The following is a 9045-nucleotide window of genomic DNA, read 5'->3' as shown; positions in this document are numbered from 1 at the left end:
AGAAGAGTTCTTAGCTCATCATGGAGATTCAGGTTTTGAGTATAGTCCTAATTCTACTATAGAAACAGTTGTGAGAATAATTGAAAAAAAGAAAGGTTGTTATTGACAACCACATAATAGCTAGCGGCAAAGGTGATTTATTGATAAAACGGGATCACTAGCAGGTAGCATATTAGGAAGTATTGTTGCTTCCGTTAATCTAGCTATTAACGTTGCAACCGGTTTCATAACTGCAGGTAGCACATTTTAAAGAGCATGGTGGGCGACTAATCCCGCAAAGACTAATATGGCAAAATATGCCATAGGTGACAACATAGGACAAGCAGCATTAGAGCCGTTAATTGCGAGGCAAATGGATTTAGAACAAAGAGAATACGGTATCAGCAACTCTTTAAAAAACATTTCAGAAACGAGTATATTTTCCGCTGGTTTGCCTCTAATCGGTCACGGCACAAGAACTGCTCATATTGGGAGCAGAGATTTTGTCTAAGGTAAATTCAAGAATTCCATAATCTATATTTTACAACTCCGGAAGAATTAAAGGAAGAATATGCTACGGGTAATTCTGTACTTGTTTTTAACAGTTTATGCATCTAGTCGATGAGCTAACACATCAAACCGCCCGTGCTACTTTAGAAGCCGTTATAGAGTCGTTTGATATATTGAACTTTATCCGTGAAAGTATCAGGAATGAAAGGATTCTTTTTCTGGAGTTTTTTGGGTTGAGGATAAAATAGCTTCTTTGGAAGATGTGTTCCATAAAGGGTTTGCGACCGGCGGAGATGTAACTGTTTTGTCCAAAGCGATTTTATTGTTATTAGATAATCACAAGGATACGTTGAGGGGAATTTATAAAAAATTAGAAGATATTACAGAATTCAAAGAAATAACGGTTAAACAGGGCAAATGAAGACAGTAATAAACTAAAATATGAACAACAAGAAATAAACGGTTACGCCTTTGACCAAACCAACCACGCTATTGCTAGAAATCAATTAGAAAGCCTTAGATAAATTGATTTGGACAATCTAAAGGTGCTAAATCAATGTATGACCAAGGATGCATAGAACAGCAATCTATATAATTTTTGATGTTACTTTAAATTTGCATTTTTCGCATATTAATTTGTGTAATTATGTAAAAATTGAACTTATTTGATGAAAATTGTTGTTTTAAGTTTTTGATTTTATGAAATAAATTCTCTATAACTTTGATTAATTTTCAATAAAATTTTTTTTTTTTATGAGTTGATATATTATTTGATTATATTTACTTTGTGTAAATGAAAGTTTTTAGATTTATGATAGTTATGTTTGTTATGTTACCTAGCGTGCTGATTTTAAGTCGTTTTGTCAATAAAACTTCGTCATCAACGCGTTAAAACTTTTTGCATATTTTCATTTGGTTTAAACTTTTAAAGTTTTAACTGAAATAAAACTTCGACCACTTAAAATGATTGCAGAAGACTAAAGATGAGAAATTCGTTTGACAAAATGTTAAAACTGACAGCAGAAATTGCAGAAAACAAGAAGTAGGATATATTAATACAATATAATTGGAAAACGAGTGAAGAACTTGCAAATGATTTATGTAAAGTTTTGACCGAAAAAGGCAATATACATATGATAGGTTACATATATAAACAGTTTGGGTTGATAAATATTTGTAAATAATTAGGATTGAAGAAATGAATGGCTGGTGTGTCAGAAAGTGAAATGGCAAAAGGTGTAGCAAACTCTGAAATTCATTTATTACTAATTTCAGAAGCAGTAAACTCTGAAATTCATTTATTACTAAATTCAGAAGCAGTAAACGAGAATACATATAACTATATCAGCATACACCCATGCTAACTCGTGACGGAAAATAATCATACTAAACAAGTTGAAAATTATCTGGGTCCATCTTTTTACAAAATAGCTCTCTTCACTTTAGTGAAGAAGAGGGAGGCATCAACTATATGCAAAAAGGAAGAAAATATGATGAGGGTATTAAAAGTAATAGGGAATCATATCGGAAGAAGATGCACGATCAAGAAGGATAAAAACATTTTAAGAGAAGATTAAAAAAATTCTTTTGTAAGTTTAATTTATATTTGAATTCATTTTGTTACAACAATCTTATTCCAATTTTCTTTTTCTCATAACTTGAAGGAAGCCAAATCAATTTCTGGGTTTTGTATAAAAAAAGACGCTTCTTTCAATAAGTTGTTATTAGTTGACGAGTTGTGTAAGTGAGTGTTCTCTCCCTAGTGATTTTTTTATTTTTTGTTTTGACTTTCACCTCTCGTCATCTCGAACATCTTAGTTTGGAGGCGAAAGAATTGAGAGCGATTTGTAATAGGAGAACGTTCTTTTTGATTTTATATCAATACGTATGTTGTGAGAAAACTTTAGCAGATCGAGAGTTTTTTCCACAATTTAAATCAAAGCTATATTCAGCTTCATGTTTCTGTAAGCAAGGACTTTATTCGATGTTTCGCGCCAAAATCTTGACCTAAAGTTTACTTAGTCAGCAACTTCTGTCTAGACGACTTCGTGATAAATTACGTCATCCACCTTTGTGTTTCGTTCAATTAACTGCTTCATCTTTTTTAAACAAGGCGAGAAATAATTTTTTTTTTAATGCGTCAAAAAATTTTGCTGATGCACGAAGCTGAGAAGTTCAAATAAAATGCTTTATGTAAATGGTGCAACATTGCACCTTTCATTTTATGGATGCATGTACAAAGGAAACGTATATTTCTTTTACACAAATACTTTTTAGGGAGTTGTGACTTTCAGTCTTAAAACTCTTACAAATATTTTAATTGTTGGTCGTTTTATCTCTAGATATGCAACTACGACAAGCAAACTTCTTGAAGTGAGCCACGTGCTCTTGTTCCATCTCTGCCAAAAACATTCCAGGATTGTCTGTATTTAAAATGTGAACCATGATGTTCTAATTTTCATCATTTTTATTTTGCATTTAATGTTCAAGAACTCTGTATTAAATGTTTGTTTAATTAAATAATAAATGTTTCATAATGAAGGCTCTTGGCTTCATAAGCAAAACTTTAAGAAGATCATTTTTAAGGGGAACGAAAAAAATGTTTTTTGTAGCGTTTAACAGATAAAATTGTCAGATTGGAGGTTTTGGGTGAGGATTTCAATTTTTGCTTTTTCTTTGCGTTGAGTTCATGTTTTTTGAAAAATTATAAATATTGATACTTGTGAAGGTTGAAAAATTATAAATTTGAAAAATTATAAATGTTGATACTTGTCCACAAAGGAAACATGATTCCATTCACGGTGCAAATGAAAGCAAGGTGATGGTAAATGATGGGTATTTTCTTGTTCACCACGAGGATTGAATTTATGAAGCAAAATAAAACTTCGATTGTTTTGTTTTTGAATCAAGAAAAAAGTTTACAACTTACGATGAAATTTTTAAGAAACATCGTGATGATGCTTTTATTAGAAATTTTCTGTTTCGATTGGGAAAAAACTTTACGCAATTCGAGCTCACTAAGAGTTTCCGAGGCGATGACTTTTTATCAAGTGCATTATTACATCTGGCAAAAGAAGTTGGTTGAATGAAAATGATAGAGGCACGGAAAAAGTATGGCTTCAGTTGTTTATTAATTGAAATCTTATCTTTTGGCAATTACTGAATTATGTGTTTTTTTTTTATAAAAATTAACCACATTTTTTATGAAGCTTATAAATATTTTCTTCCGTTTTTGATAAATCTAATTTTTAGATAAATCATTTGGATATGAAACAGAGAGCTCCATGAATCCAAATCTTGTAAGTTGCTAGCTTTGTATGAAGGTTTTTATTTTTATACAAATTCCTATCGTTTGAATATTGTTTAAATTATTTTTAAGCATAAAAATCAGAAAATGAAGCGAACAATATTAAAATCCTATGGGAATTTGTTTTTGAAAAGTTCAAAAACTTTTTGAGGTGAATTTGTATTATGAAAGTTGATCATAAAACGTTTAAAATTTTACTAAACAAAAATGCCGCTGATGATTATTGCTATTATTGTTATATATTAATTTGTATTCACATTTGTGTAATTTTAATGTAAAAATTTAGCTTTTAAGTTTTTTTTTTTGAGGGGTTAAAGACATTTTTTTGGTCTGCTAATTATGTTATTTCCTTTTTTTTATTTAAAATTTAAATATCAGGATTTTGATTATAAATAAAAGTAAAGTAAAAGTTCCAGGAGTTCGATTCCTGTCAATTGTAGGGTTCTTATGCTAAAACAGGTTTTTTATCAATCGAGACTATCAAAATAACCGTTTTTTAAAAGATGAGCATTACTCACAGTGGCTCAGCATGGTATAATGATAATTTTTGAATTTCGTATTTTTAACATGAACTATTTCTTCGTGGTTTTTTAAAAAATTTAATAATAAACAAAAAGGATAAAAAAATAAAACAAATATATATTATTATAATAATGAGTAGAGTTTAAAACATTAACTATTTATTATTGATCTATTATCAGTCTCAATTTTTTATATATTGGAAAAAAACAACTGTATTTAGGGGACGTCCATAAAGTACGTACGCAGTAAAACCAATGCTTTTGGACCCCCCTCCCCCCTTGTACGCACTTGTACGCTTTTAAACACCCCCTCCCCCTCTGCGTACGTACGCGTTATTTACAAAAAAAGTATGACCTCCCCACCCACCCACCCAAAAAAAAAAAGTTTTCAAAACATTAAATACAAAAAAGATCAACATTTTTAGTTAGAGATTTTTCTGTACTTAACTAAAAAAGGGCAGTTATTAACGAAAGGAAAGAAAAATGATTTAGAAAGAATTCGTGTTGCGAGTATTTTAAATTTAGGTATTTATATTTCCACAAATGGTGACTTAAATAAATTGAAAATGTTATGGAAAACAGGCATGAACTCTGCTTCTAATCTTTCATTAGTAATCTTCTCACTGACTTCTTAACTTTCACTTTAATCACTCTCCATATCAATCTTTATCTTTTGTTTTTTGTGTGCTTTCTTGTACCGTTTCATTGCTGCCTCGCTCGGCCAGTATTTATTGCATTTGTCGCAAATTCCGTTTAAAAGCTTTTTTTCCAATGAAAGACAATACAGATCAAATGGTATAATTTTGTACTTTAAGCCTTCTGTAGGTATATCTTGTAGCAAAAGCCTATGCGTCAGAGGTGCAAAGTTTGAATGGTTTGATACGTTTTTAAAATATCGAGATGGTTCCATTGCTTTGTAACCATTCTCGCAGTACTCGTAGATGGCCGGAAATGGAATGAAACGTTGGGGGATGGTATTCAGCCAATTTGTTTTAAACGATGAACAACATAACTTGTCCTGGCATTTCACAATTTGTAGACAGTATCGCGATTGCTGGCAATGTTTCTCTACCCAAACAGAATCAGGATTTGGCGGTTTATATGCTTTTCCAACTGGTACTGCCCGGCAATTAACATGGTAACCGTCGATGACGGTTTTCTCCCAAACTTGGGATAAAACGTCAGTCGCTTTTTGAAAATTTTCTACCTCCAGTTCTTGGTTGATTGTCTTCCAAGAAGAATCAAGGTGATTGCCAAAATAATCAAGGGGAAGAGCTATTCCAGCCAAATCACGAGAAAGAGGTGCCATTCTTCTTTCAATGGGGTTGAAGGCTGAAAGCCCAGCTGCATTCGCACCATGAAGCAAGATATCTAAATCCAGCAAGCGGAAGAGATCAACAGCAGTTGCTAACGTGTTAGGGAAGCGTGGTGCCTCATTTTGAGCTCCATCAGTCTCCATTAACATAATTGGTTTACGTCTAACCAACTTGGTTTCAAAAAGCTCCCTAACATCAAAAGCATGTGTAAAAGCATTCGATGTATCGTGTTTCCCACTTCTTATGCGTATGAAAGTGTCTCCACTGTAGGATAAATTTCCATTATTGTTAACTTCGCATATGCCATACACCGATGGGATTAACTTGTGCTGTGGGCCAACGACAAAGTCATGATCCATAAGTTTGACCTTGTATTCCATATGCATCAGCAACGGCGCTTGAAGGCTTGCAGCAGTAAGACCCAACGGTACCCTGGCTTTATCATCATTGGACATGAAAAGCACAGCTTTTGGTCCAAACAATTTGCAAACTTCAAACATGTCATCAATAAAAGATTTGGCAAACATTCTATCATCATTTCTTTTTCGCAGTGAATTTTCTGGACGTAGTAGCTTCACAGGAACTGTGTTTACATGCTTTTTTCCTTCAGAAGTGTTTTCACGTCTTGGTAAAAGACGAAGGTACAAACCACTTCTACTCAAGTTGAAGCCTATTTTCGTCAGCTCTTTCTGAAGATCATCCAAAGTGGAGACACTGCGAAGACATTCTGTTCTTCGACGCTCGTCTGCTGCTGATGAACTTTGCACAATTTTTATGATTGTTGATAAAAATTCTGGTTGATCAATTTCGAACCGTGGTCGTCCAGGATGGTTTCGCATAAACTGTTTCAAAGCACTTGATACTTCAGGGTTGTTTTGACAAACTGTTTTCGATGCCCTCTTTAAGTTTTTGTCTCCGTTTTCTTTGTCGTGCCGATTCACGAATCAATCTGAAAACAAAGTATTACACAAATCTTTGATTCCGTTATAAAATCTTCTATACTTAAGGTTACCTGGATTCTGCGAACTTTGTAAATCCTCAATTAGAAATTCTTATTGACAATTTGAAAAACAAAATTTTGAAAGTTACTGCCTGCCTAAAAGTTTGGTTTTTATGGCGAAGACGTCTTTCTATACTTCTAAGCACTATTCAATATATCTCTTAACATTTACCTGTCCAAGTTTGTTTTTTCTCTTCTTATGCTTTCTTTCACATTGTCTAATTGTTTCCTCGTTACAGTAGACAAACCAGAATCGCGTAAGATTATCAAGGATGAAAGCTGTGATTCAAGATCTGAGATTTTCTTCCGACTTTTAACTTGCGGATTTGCTCTTTCCTTCTCGTTTGATGTTAAATCTAAATTAGGAAATACCCAAAAATAAACTATTATAAATTCTTAACAGTTATAGAGATTGGATGTAGAGAAATTGGTCAAGTTGTTCAATTATGATGAATAAAACTATGCGATTGCAATATAGTCGTACAATGTAGTTTAATTACCAATTCAGTTGAATTCAATATATAGAAAATCACGAGAGAAAAAGTTTGTAAATTATCACAAAAAATGGCTTACTAAGTTCAATCCTTTCAGGTTCTGTCGTAGTTGCGTTTGGAAAACTTTGTATTTTATTTGACGAAGACGGCACTGGATGGATATCTTTTTTCTTTTTGCTAGGCGGTGATAAAGCATTTCCCCAGAATGACATGATTGATCCTTTTGACTTTGTTGCCTTTACTTTTAATTCGTTTACTTTTTTTTCATACAAAGACTGATCATATTTTACTATTTTCCACAATTCCTGTGCGTGCTGATACTGCTTTTGTTTTTCAAGTGTTGAATATGCTTTCTTATATAACTCAAGGAGCTGAAGATACTTTTTCTCGTTCCTAACAAATTCGTTCGACATCTTGGAAATAAGCAGTTTTTTTTTGTTGCAACGTATTCAGTTATTTGAATGGAAAGATAAAAGTTTTTGTTTATTTGGAAATAAACGATTTAATCATAAGATTCAGTGTCCTTAAAGAGAAAGTTACTGCTTTAATGTGTTCAGAAAGTTACTGCTTTAATGTTTAAAAACAATGCAGTTGCTAATAGCTGTTAACTGCAGCTATTAGCAACTGCATTATTTTTTGAACTTTTGAACTTGCAGTATAAAAGCATTGCAAATTATTTCAAATTATTTGCAATTATTTAACTACTTATTATAACTTTAATTTATTTGTGTTTTATCATTGTGGATGTAAAGCTTTGTAACTAATAAAAAAACAGTTGTGTTGATACCGAACCGAACCGAACCCGAACTGTGCTTAAGACCGAACCGAACCGAACTCGAGCATTAGATATAACCAAACCGAACCGAACCCGAACTTTAAAAAAAGGGTTCGATTCCCATCTCTAGTACGTACTCGCTGTCATGAACCCCCCCCCCCTCCCCTTGTGCGCATTTGTACGTTTTTTGGTAACCCCCTCCCCCCATACCTGCGTACGTACTTTATGGATGCCCCCTTACTGAATCAAATATACATATAATTAAAATAGAATCAAAATTAACTTTCTAAACATTTCTCAACAATCCTTATATGGAGCGACACAACATTTACAACAAGCTTTCAAGGCGCTATTCATCGCTAAGCAGATTTTAAATTTTAGAAACAATTTTGAGTGTTACAAAAGTTTGAGGCAAATTTGAGGCAATTCTTGATTAACTGACTGAGGAAATTCTTGATTAATTTAGATTGATGCAATTCTTTCTCAAACATAAAAGTTTTGGATTATGATGTTTCAATTTTTCTATTATATGATTATATAATTATGATGTTTCACTTTTTCTGACGATTAGTTGCATGAATTTTGTTCTTCTTTTCGTCAAGAAACTTTTTTTTATTAAAAATAAATTAAGTTTTTTCCTTATTTGTTTAAGTTTTTTTTTATCAACTTAAAAGCCATGATGGCACCATATATTCAGCTGAATACTGATCTACAGACGAGGGCCACCGCAAAGTTTGAAAAGGAATGGTTCAAATTATTAAACAACTAGGTCTTCGACAAGACCATGGGAAATTTTCGCATCTGCATAAGGGTTGATTTAGCCTGCAGCTGTAAGATAGATCGGATGCGCCGCCTGGTTGCAGATCCGTGGTACTCATAGCCGCCGAGAGAAATTTGGGGCCCTGGGGAAGTTTTCTTAAGGGGCCTTCATTATGATCAATTATATAACCAGGACCAAAAAAAGCGTGCTCTGGTCATTGAAAGTTAAAAATATAAGTGAATTAAATCTTTTAAAAGTCAAAACTATTTAAATCTTTTAAAAGTTACTTTAAAAAATTATTTGTACACACACGGGGCCCCGGGAATCTTCCCCGTCCACCCCCCCCCCCTTCTTCTCGGCGGCCATGGTGGTACTCTAGACTT

General features: G+C 33.0%; 1 protein-coding gene and 1 pseudogene across 4 annotated transcripts in view; one reads left to right on the top strand and one right to left on the bottom strand.

Moving 5' to 3' along the window:
* Window positions 1–1373: 1373 nt before the first annotated feature.
* LOC145192304 (NACHT, LRR and PYD domains-containing protein 3-like) overlaps window positions 1374–9045 on the top strand; it is a 46916-nt gene continuing 39244 nt past the window's right edge. For 2 of the 4 annotated variants that reach the window (XM_090076484.1, XM_090076483.1), the window contains exons 1-3: window positions 1374–2078; window positions 2832–3600; window positions 3742–3788. The gene's annotated coding sequence lies outside the window, so the exon portion shown is untranslated. The remainder of the gene's footprint in view (window positions 2079–2831; window positions 3601–3741; window positions 3789–9045) is intronic. The other 2 variants (XM_090076482.1, XM_090076481.1) reach the window with 2 other exon arrangements.
* Window positions 4847–7354, bottom strand: LOC149893920 (uncharacterized; annotated as a pseudogene).

Source organism: Hydra viridissima, unplaced genomic scaffold (genome assembly GCF_058129835.1).
Source record: "Hydra viridissima isolate aposymbiotic clone 2 unplaced genomic scaffold, HvirCarnegie_v1 scaffold_1, whole genome shotgun sequence".
Classification (NCBI taxonomy): domain Eukaryota; kingdom Metazoa; phylum Cnidaria; class Hydrozoa; order Anthoathecata; family Hydridae; genus Hydra; species Hydra viridissima.
This window is presented reverse-complemented; position numbering and strand designations above follow the sequence as displayed.